This window comes from Pteropus medius, unplaced genomic scaffold (genome assembly GCF_902729225.1).
Source record: "Pteropus medius unplaced genomic scaffold, Ma_sr-lr_union100, whole genome shotgun sequence".
In the NCBI taxonomy this organism is placed as follows: Eukaryota; Metazoa; Chordata; class Mammalia; order Chiroptera; family Pteropodidae; genus Pteropus; species Pteropus medius.
Genome location: NW_024349800.1, coordinates 29,041,907 through 29,053,924, shown reverse-complemented (window position 1 = coordinate 29,053,924; position 12,018 = coordinate 29,041,907).

Genomic DNA, 12,018 nt, shown 5'->3' with positions numbered 1-12,018 from the left:
ACAAGCGATATGTAAATTTGACCATGAGTAAGGAGTCTAGTAACACTTACCTGTTAAAGTGCCAATTCAAGCCTGGTTTTACAAACCCCCAAAATGATCCCCGCTGTGCTACAAGTTATTAATAATTTGTTTTTCTTTGATTTTTAGGTTGCCAGCAAAAATTAGGAACGAATGAGGCACCTATTTTATTAATGTGTGAATTTGATGATTTGTCTTGTTCTCAGCTATAGAAAGGCATGATTTTAGCATTTACTTGTTGGGGATAAAGTATACATAAATGCAGAATTCAAATGAACCTTTTTTCCTTGGTGTCCACTCTAGCCAGTGGATTATAACTTAGCAGCTTTGTTTTTGAGTCAGCCATTTGGGTTATATGACAAATCGAATAATTCTTTAAGGCATTTATACAAGAATATAGACCTTTCAAGTAAATTCTTTAGGAATAAGTGTCATATGGTCTAAAGAAAACTGAGATCTACTTTCAGGTTTATCACTAACCAGTTGTATAACCTGTGGCCACTTAACCTCTGGACCCTAAAATTTGGTGGTAATTAAGAAGATGGGCTTTGGAATCAAACAGACCTGTTTCAAGGCCCTTATTAAACCTCTAGGAACTTCAGTTTTCTCATATGCAAAATGGGGCCAGTAATAGCTTGACTTCATATAAGGTCATGATAAGGATTACATGGGACAGTGAATAATGTAAAATGCCCAGCACACAATCAATGCTCAATAAATAAATGAATTCATGTATGTAGTCACTCTTTTCCTTTCCAGATATGAAATGTTAAGATTCTGTAAATGATGGAGCTTCTGGAGTGTCTGTCAAGATTGTATCCAGTTAGGAATTTCAATTTCCTGAAGGGTGGCTCATTGTAGCCAAGCTTTACTTGAGCATAGGCTTTTGAGCATTGATATATTTCAGTTACACAGAGTTTATTGAAAACTCTGACATCCCTTAAAAGAAAGAAGAGATCTGCTACCTTGTCAAAATACCATGTGGCCTCATCAGTCCTTCAAGAAAAGCTGTTTGCTTGCTTGCCTTAAGGATAGGTGCCCTTGTGATCACCAAGGCTGAGACAAAGGAGCATGGCTGGGCCTGGGAGAAGGATGGACAAACATAGAAGGCCAGTATCTTTGGGTAGGGCTAATTATGGGAATAAATAAATACTTCCATCAGCATCCTCTCTCTTGCAGTTTCCACAACTATAGTTTAGGAGGTAGAGGGAACAGTGGAAGACCAGGCCACCTTGAAGCTTGCCCAGTTCACCCCAAGCATAATAACAGCATCACATCCTATATCTTTCCAGTTCTTTATCATCGGCAAGTGTTTTCTCAGCCATAGAAATTAAACAGGAAAAATGATACTTGGCTTGTTTTAAAGGTGAGGGAATTGAACCCCAGAGAGCTGTAGGTGGGGAAGTTGAATATTCCAAAACTAGGCTTCCTGACTTGCAGTCCCATGCTTGTTCCTCCATACCATTTTGCCTCAGATAGATAGTTGTGCAGATTCAGATAATTTCTTTCCTTCCCATTTATGTCTTTCTGAGTTTCAGTCTCTTCGTTCATACAATGGAACTGTCAATGATACCTTCCTCACCAGGTTTGTGCCAGGACTAAATTAGATAAATGTGTATAGAGTGTTTCATGCAGTAGTAGCTATTAGTTGTTGCTGTCATATGGTTATAGCTCCCTTGCTGCCTGGGAGGATGCCAAATTGCTAGCATCACTTTTTATTGTTTCCACCAATGAACTCTATGTTTTGAAAGATTTTATATATCAAATTACACATATTGGTTAATAATTTTTTTGTTATTATCAAACTCATTTAAGACTGCTAATTGGAGCTTCTGATCGGCAATCGCATCAATACTGAATTTATTTAATTACAATAAATTAAAGAAATCTGATATTGAGAGAGCTCTTCAGGTTGTTCGAAGTGTCTAAAACATCTTGCTGATCTCTAGCTCTGTCTTGGCAGATTCTGGACATAGTTGAGCTCTCTCTTTTCAGTGAATAAGCCAAACATTATTATAATCTGAGTGGGTTGACATTTTGTGTGTGATCTAATTCAATTTTTGAACGTTACATTTTTTTTTCCCATCACATCATGAGAAATTGGTGTGGTCCCTAATAATGAAAATGAATTCATTAAGAATGAAACTAAAGAAAAATTTTTGATATACTACCAGAAGTTATTAATTAAAAGGCATACCAACATTTCAGATACATTCTGATATATACTAACTAAATTGTGTATTTTATTCATGTTCATTGAAGGCCAAGTTAAATTATAATTTTTAATATTTTTATTTCATTTTTTTAACCCTTCATCCATACAATTTTTATAATATCATGGAGGAAAAGAAAATCATTTTTTCTGTATACAAAAATTAGATCTTTTGCAGCCAAATTTAGCTGTAAAGGGGGAAACATAAAGGATACTGAAAACAATACATTTATATAAACTCACCTCTTATTTTGAAAAGTTACGTTACATAGAGAACAAGTCATGAGTCTTTCAAATATTATTGGGTCAGGCTAAAATAATTTCATTGTGAGAGCATTTTCCTTCTCTATGTGCAGTCTTAAGTGCATATTTTGTGCTCTTAGGAATAACTTTCCAAAGCTGTGTGAAGAATGTAGCAATAAAATCTAATAAGAATTATGGCTCATGACTTGAATGATGTCAGTATCCTTTTAATCCTCCCAAACATGAAAACGTTTTCTCCTTCTAAATTAGATTTCTTAACTCTTCGTTTCTAAGAAAATAAGTTGAGCCTTGCAATTCCTTTGGCAAAGTAAGAGTTAAAGGAAGATGTATTGTTCCATTACTAATGCTTATGCTTATTATTAAGATAATTATTTTAGAAAAATGTATGCTAGACAATATTTTTATGAATACATATTATTTTGTCTGGTATTTTAAAATCTACTATCTAACATCAGAAGATCCCTGAGTTCAGTGTTCTAGCAATAATTTTGTGTTTTCTTTAAGCCAGTGGTTCTCAAATTTGAGTGAATTAGAATCACCTAGAAAGAAAGCTTGTTAAAACATAGATTGCTGGGCTCATTCTTGAAGTTTCTGATTAGGTTTTCTGATTCTGGGATGGGTGTGATATTTGCATTTCTAATAGGCTCTGTGCTGATGCTTATTGCTGCTAATGCGGGATCACCTTTAGATAACAACTGCTTTAAGCCATTTAAACCTTCTTACATTTTAATTTGGTGGGATTCAACTATCATGAGGCATGTATGTCTCCTTGGGTTAGAAGAAGCTAAATTAGCTGTAATTTGGTTATTTGTCCACTCCAGATTTATTTCAAGTCAAATAACTGCATACAGAAAAAAAGCATGATTGATGAAACGGTCTGATGCTTGAAGATGTCAGACTGTAGAATCTCTACAGGTAAGTGTGTGATTTCTTTAGTGACATCACATTTGCCTGCAGAGATTTTCCAGTCTGCCACTTTGAAATTGTATTTAAGATGGAAAAAAGATGTCTTCATTCTACATGTCTACAGTGATCTTTCTAGGGCTGCTAAAATTTAAAACTATATTTATCTAAGGTTAAAATTGAATGAGAAAAAGGAGTTATAGTTGGGGTTCAGATAGGAAACTAAATGAGAGTAGATACTCTAATTCTGCCTCACATCTCCAAAGAGAATAAAGGAAAATGGGAAAAGCAAACCATAGCCAATTTCATTTGTAAGTGTTTTAGCTACACTGAAAGCCTTATAGTCAATCCAAGTAAATATCCTTGAGTTTCAAGCAATTTTATCTAAAGTTCAGACTCTGCGATTCAGTTTCTCAGTGTCTTTCTTAATTTACACGTATGCCTAATCACAAGAAAGAAGGGTAGAATGAGGAGTTGGGCTTTTCTCCCCTCTCTTCTACCTAGTAGCTGTCTTATGATATATAACACCACCTTCTGCTAGTTTTTAAAGTGCTGAGATAATCCCAAATTAGCAATAGTTACTTCAGAAGCTCAAGAATAATCTAATTTGTGAGTATTGTGATATCATTAAATCTACACTATTTTTGTTCATTTGTCAGAACATTTTTTCTAGAGTTAATTGTAAATTTATTTCAATATTTGACTACGGCAAGGACTTCGTGTATTTTCTTCTTCGCTGTATTCTAGCACAGAGAACAGTTCCTAGCACATGATAGGTACTCAGTAAACATTTATTTACTGAGTGGACATTAATTTACTTAGGATTAATTTTTGCAAATGCTTATTTACCATTAGAATGGCAATATATTTTATTAATATCAGAGTGAATATATTTGATTTCAGACAAGATAAAAACAAAGCACTAAATATGAAAAATCCATCTTGGTAATAAAGACTATTCTTATAATAAAATACCTTATAATAAGACTTAAAAAAATAATTTCCTTATAGTCTTATAGTGTTATATTATGCCTTTCTCATAAGTAGTTTTATTTCAGATGATGAGTTTTTTAGTCCTGGATTATATCCAAATTTATGTAATAATGAATCACAAAATTAAGTTTGATTATTGTTTACACTACACAATACAGTGTCTTGATTATCTGTTACTCTGCCATATACACATCATTTGACCTCAAGATGACTCTAAAAGCATCCTCCCAGTTGCATCCTGACTTTTCTACCATAAATACAGACTTAACATTAAATCTCTCATAAGTGTGTGGAGGATATAACAGGTGGCCTTGATCTGATGTAAGTGGAGCTAAATAATGTGTTGAAATAATTTGAGCTTAGAAAGATAGGAAACATCTGGGCTTCAAGGGAGAACATTTTCATCTTTTTTTACTGCTTTTTAAATAGAGAGCTACATCATTCTAGATTATGTAGAAAAAAAGGGAGGCTAGTGTTCAGAACTCCATGATCCTCATTCTGTTCATCTATGTATGATCTAAAGGGTGGGACTAATATACTTTGGTTATGGGAAACAGAGGAGACTTCTTATGCCATTTTTCATTTTCCTTTTTCCAATCATGCTTTTTGTTTTATATGTGCTTGCAGGGCCTGGTTAATAGCATTACTTGCTCTTTTGAAGGAAAATTGAACTTGTGAATGATGGATCGTAGTTGCCATACTCCTGATTGCTGACGTCTTGTTTGTTTCTTTGGTGTATGGGTAGGAAAGGATGAAACAGAGCTTTGAAATAGCATCATCATGTTAGCTGTATGATTAGGCTTTTTAGAGACAGCCAGCCTATAATACAGGGCTCCTGTTAGTTTATGCACTGAGAAAGAGAGAAAGAGAGAAGGATATAAAAGCATTATTTGATATTAACATATTAGTAGAGATAAATTTATAAGACTATGCCCAGAAGATATGAAAATTCTGAGAAAACAACAGTACAGTTATATTTTGAAAGATCAGGAGGCTAAAATCTACCCAGTGGTTCTCAACCCTGACTGCCCATCAGAATCATCTTGGAATTTATGAAACAGATGGATTCCCATGCCCCAACCAAGACCTCCTGAATCTGAACTTACAAGATGTGAATTTGAGAAGTCTCTACTTAAAAAAAAATTAATTCACTTTATTTTTTAAAGAGGTTTTATGTTCACAGCAAAATTGAGTGAAAGTACAGGGAGTTCCCATATATAGTAAGTCCTCACTTAATGTTGTCAATAGTTTCTGGGACTTTAAGCAAAATGTATAATAAAACCAATTTTACCATAGGCTAATTGATATAAATAAGAGCTAAGTTCCTAAGGTATTTCATCAATACTAAAACAAAACAATGTCATTTGAGTACCCACTGTACTCTCTATTTCTACACATCCTGAAGTCTCCCACTATGGACAATCTGCCTCATAGTGATAAATCCATTACAATTTATGAACTACACTGACGTATCATTATCATTCAAAGTCCATAGTTTACATTAGGGTCATTCTTCCTTGTTCTATGGATTTTGACAAATATATGATGACATGTATCCACCACTGTAGTATTTATTATACAGAATAGTTTCACTGCCCTAAAAATTCTCTGTGCTTTGCCTATTCATCCATCCTTCCCCCGAACCCCTGATCTTTTTACCTGTTTTCATAATTTTGTCTTTTCCAGAAAGTTATAAGTTGAGAATCATCCAGTATGTAGCCTTTTCAGATTGGCTTATTTTACTTAGTAATATGCATTTACATTTTCTCCATGTCTTTTCATAATTTGATAACTCATTTCTTTTTGGCATTGAATAATATACCCATTGTCTGGATGTACCACAGTTTATCCATTTATCTGTTGAAGGACTTTGCGGTTGTCTCCAAGTCTGGGCAATTATGAATAAAGCTGCTATATACATCCATGTGCAGGTTTTTGTGAAAACAAAAGTTTTTAGTTTATTTTGATAAATATCAAGGAGGATGGTTGCTGGATTATATGGTAGGAGTGTATTTAGTACTCTAAGAAACTGCCAAACTGTTTTCCAAAGTGGATGTACCATTTTGTATTTCCCCCAGCAATGAGCAAGAGTTCCTGTTGTGCATCCTTGTCAGCATTTAGGGTTGTCAGTGTTTTGGATTGTGGTCGTTTTTATAGGTGTATAGTCTCTCATTGTTTTAATATCTTAATGGCGTATGATGTTGAATATCTTTTCATATGCCTACTTAACATCTATATATCTTCTTTGGTGAAGTGTCTTTGGTGAGATTAAAAATCAACCCATTTTTTTAATTCGGTCATTTTCTTATTGTTGAGTTTCAAGAGTTCTTTGCATATTTTGGATATTGGCGCTTATCGGATGTGTCTTTTGTAAATATTTTCTTTTAATCTGTGGCTATTCCCTTGACACTGTCTTTTGCAGAACAGAAGTTTTTAATTTTAATGAAGCCCAATGTAATTATTTCATGGACTGTGTACCTTTGCTGTTGTATCTTAAAAGTCATTGCCATACCAAAGGTCACCTAAGTTTTCTCCTATGTCACCTTCTAGGAGTTTTTATAGTTATGTGTTTTGCATTAATGTCTGTGATCCATTTTGAGTTAATTTTTGTGAAGGGTATAAGGTCTGTGTATAGATTAATTTTTTTGTGTGTGGACTTCCAGTTGTTCCAGCACCAGTTGTGGAAAAGATTATCTTGGCTCTATTGTATTACCTTTACTCCTTTCTCAAAGATCAGTTGACTATATTTATGTGGGTCTATTTCTGGGCTCTCTGTTCTTGTTTCATTCTTCTAGATATCTATTATTTCACTAATACCACACTGCCTTGATTACGGTAGCTTATAGTAAGTCTTAAAGTTGGATAGTGTCAGTCCTCTGACTTCATTATTCTTGTTCAACATTGACTTAGCGACTCTGGGTCTTTTGCCTCTTCATATAAACTTTAGAATCCATTTGTCAATATCCATGAAATAACTTGCTGGGATTTTGACTAGGATTGCACTGAATCTATAGATCAAGTTGAGAAGAACTAACATCTTGACAATATTAAGTCTTTCTAGCCATTAACGTGGAATATCTCTCTATTCATTTAGTTTTTCCTAGAAATCTTTCATCAGAGTATTGTTGTTTTCCTCTTATAGATCTGTAAATCTTTTTGTTTGTTTATACTTAAGTATTTCAATTATTTGGGGTGCTATTATAAATGGCAACATGTTTTTAATTTTAAATTCTACTAGTTCATTGCTAGTATATAGGAAAGTGATTGACTTTTGCATATTAATCTTGTGTCCTTTGACCTTGCTATAAATGTTTATTAGTTCCAGGAGTTATTTTGTCAGTTCTTTCAGGTTTTCTGTATAGACAATCATGTTGTGTGCAAACAAAGGCAATTTTCTTTGTTTTTCTTCCTTCCCACTTAGTAACCTTTTATTTCCTTTCCTTGCCTTTCTGCGCTAGCTAAGACTTCCAGAACAGTGTTGAAAAGACTAATGAGAGGGAACATCCTTGCGTTGTTTCTGATCTAAGCAGGAAAGCTTCAAGTTTCTCACCATTCAGTATGCTATTAGCTGGAGATTTTTTGTATATTTCTTTTTATAGAGTTGAAGAAGTTCCTCCCTATTCCTGGTTTGCTGAGAGTTTTTATTATGAATAAGAGTTAGGTTTTGTCAAATGTTTTTTTGCATTAACTGATATAGTTGTGTGATTTTTTTCCTCAGTCTGTTGATGTGATGAATAACAATTGATTTTTTTGAATGTTGAACCAGCCTTGCATTCCTGGGATAAATCTCACTAGGTTATGGTGTATAATTCTTTTTATACATTGTTCATTCAATTTGCTAATAATTTGTTGAGGATTTTTGCTTCCATGTTCATGGGAGATATTAGTTTATTGTTTTACTTTTTTATAAGTCTTTGTCTGGTTTTGGCGTTAGGGTTATGTTGGCCTCATGGAATAAGTTAGAACGTATTTTCTCTCCTATTTTCTGGAAGAGATTATAGAGAATTGGTATAATTTCTTTCTTAAATGTTTCATAGAATTTACCAGTGACCTATCTAGGTCTAATGCTTTCTATTTGGAAAATTATTAAATATTGATTCAATTTATTTAATAAATATTGATCATTCAGATTGTCTACTTTATCTTGCATGGGTTTTTGGAAGATTGGCCCATTTCACCTAGGCTATCAAATTTGTGAGCATAGAGTTGTTCATAATATTCTTTTATTATCTTTTTAATGTTCATGAGATCTGTAATGATGTCCCCTTTTTCATTTCTAATATTAGAGGTATGCGCTTTTTCTTTTTTTTCCCCTTCGTTAGCCTCACTAGATGCTTATTGATTTTATTGATCTTTTCAAAGAACAGGCTTTTGGTTTTGTTGAGTTTCTCTGTTGAGTTCCTGTTTTCAATTATATTGACTTCTGCTTTAATTTTATTTTTCTTCTGCTTACTTTGGATATATTTTTTTCAACTTTCCTATGGTGGAAGCTTAGACGATTGATTTAGCTTCCTTTATTTCTAATACAGTTGACCCTTGAACAACATGGGTTTGAACTGCATGGGATCTGCACAGTTCAAACTTGTGTTGTTCAAGGGCCAACTGTATTATCTATCCTCAGTTGAAAATCCACATATGCAGAAGACTGATGAGTTATACTTGGATTTCCAACTGTGTGGAGGGAGTGGCACCCCTAACCTCCATGTTGTTCACAGGTCAACTGAATATGCATTCAGTGCTATAAATTTCCCTCTAAGCACTGTTTTCCCTGCATCCTGAAATTTTTGATAAATTTTTTTTTATTTTAATTTAGTTCAAAATATTTAAAAATTTCTCTTGAGATTTCTTCTTTGACTCATGTATTATTAAGAAGTATGTTGTTTAATCTTCATGTATTTTGCGATTTTCTAGTTATCTTTCTGTTATTGATTTCTAATTTAATTCCATTGTGGTCAAGAGCATATTTCTATTATTTTAAATTCATTATGGTGTATTTTACGGTCCACAATGTGGTCTGTCTTGGTGAATGTCCCATGTGAGCTTAAGAAGAACATAATTTGCTGTTGTTGAATGAAGTAGTCTATAGATGTCAATTATTTCCAGTTGATTAATGGTACTATTGAGTTCAACTTTGCCCTTACTGATTTTCTGGCTGCTGAATCTATCCATTTCTGATAGAAGGGTGTTATGTCTCCAACTAAAAGAGTGTCTTCATCTATTTCTTCTTGCAGTTTTATTAGTTTTTGCCGCATGTATTTTAATGCTCTGTTATTAGATGTATACACGTTAAGGATTGTTATGTCTTCTTGGAGAATTAACCCCTTTATCCAAATGTAATATCTCTCTTTACCATGATAGCTTATCTTGGTCTGAAGGCTTCTCTGTCTGAAATTAATATAGCTACTCCCACTTTCTTTTGATTAGTATTAGCATGGTATATGTTTTTCCATTCTTTTACTTTTAATCTATATATGTCTTTATGTTTAAAGTGGGTTTCTTGTAGATGATATATAGTAGGGTCTTATTTTTTGATATACTCTGACAGTCTCTGTATTTTAATTGGTATATTTAGACCATTTACATTTAAAGTGATTATTGTTATAGTGATTGATATCTACCATATTTGCTATTGTTTGTATTTTTGTCTTCTACTCTTTTTCTTCCATTTTTAGTTTTAATTGAGAATTTTATATTATTCCATTTTCTCTCCTTTCCTAGCATCTCAATTTTTTTTTTCATGGTTTCTCTAGAGTTTGGAATGTATATTTACAGCTAATCCAAGTTCACTTTGAAATAACACTGTACCTGTCTATGGCCATACTGCCCTGAATACTCCCAATTGCGTGAAATAACACCATACCAATTTACAGGTAGTGTAAGTACTTGGTAATAACAAAATATTCTTAATTCATCTATATTATCCCTTGTATCATTGTCATAATTCATTTCACTTATACATAAACAAACATAATCTATATCTATAGATTTATCTATATAGATATAAATATATCACACATAAGCATATATAATTTATACATTGTTACTATTATTATTTTGAACAACTTTTATCTGTTAGATCAGTTAAGAATAAAAAATAAAAATTTTTATTTTACTTTCACTAATTTATTTTCTGATGCTTTCTTTATTTAGATCTGAGTTTCTGGCTCATATTAATTTTCTTTTCTCTGAAGAACTTTTAACATCTCTTGCAAGGCAGGTCTACTGGCAGCAAATTTCCTCAATTTTTGTTTAAGCGTCTATTTCTCTTTAACTTTTGAAGCATGATTTCACAGGGTACAGAATTCTGGATTGGTATTTTTTTTCTCTAAACATTTTAAACATTTCATTCTAGTCTTGTATGATTTCTGAGGGTAAGTCTAATGTAATTATTATCTTTGCTTCTTTATAGGTAAGGTGATTTTTCCTTCTTTTTTGGAGATTTTATCATTTATTTTCTGAATTTTGATATGATATGCCTAGGTGTAGGATTTTTTTGTTAGTTTGTTTTGTTTTTTTTTGTTTGATTTTTGCATTTATCCTGATGGTGTTCTCCTAGTTTCCTGGATCTATGATTTGATGTCTGACATTAATTTGGGGGAGATTCTGCATCAATATTGCTTCAAATATTGCTTCTGTTCTTTTCTTTATTCTACATCTGGTGTACCCATTACTCATATGTTATATCTTTTGTAGTCATCCCACAGTTCTTGGATATTCTGTTCTTTTTTTTTTCCCACCCCTAGTCATTTTCCCTCTTTGCTTTTCATTTTTGGAAGCTTCTATTGTCATGTCTTTAAGCTCAGAGATCCTTTCCTCTGCTGTCCAGTCACTAATTAATTTATTCATTTCTGTTATAATGTTTTTTGAACTCTAAAAATGCTTCTTGATTTTTTCTTAAATTTTCCATCTCTCTGCTTACATTAAACATCTGCTTCTTGCATGTTGTCTACTTTTTCCAATAAAGTCCTTATCATAGTTTGTTTATTTGTTTGTTTAATTCCTAGTCTGACAATTCTAGCATTATTGTTATATCTGACTCTGATTCTTAGATTTTATATTCTCCTCAAATTATATATTTTCTCTTTTAGTATTCCTTGTCATTTTTTGTTGAAAGATAAGCATGAGGTACTGGATAAAAGGAACTGTAAGAAATAGGCCTTTAGTAATATGATAGTAAGAGTGGGGGGGGAGGGGAAGTATTCTATAATATTCTATAGTTAAATGATCAGATCTCAGTATTTTTGTGAGCCTGTTCCCTTGCACTGTGAACTTCACCAGTGCTTTTCAGCTTCCTCCTCCCCTCCACCCCTCCTTCTTAGATGGGACAGGGTTGCTAGAGGGAGCAGTTAAGTATTTCGATTCCCCCAGGGGCTCTGATAAAATTCCAGTTGCTTAGGCCTCTGGTAAAATAGTTTTATCTGAGGGTAGGCCTTGTCAAGAACACAATGCTCTGGAATATTTCAAAATGGTTCCTTTCTTCCTGTCCTTGCTGGAAGCACAAGGAGATTTCTCTCTGATACACACTGTAAGGACCTGGTAGAGTTCTTGGAAGTAAAACTCACAAGGTGGGGGCCCCTTTGTGACCAAAGTTTTTGACTCTCAGACTTTTCCACACTGAGCCTCCAGCA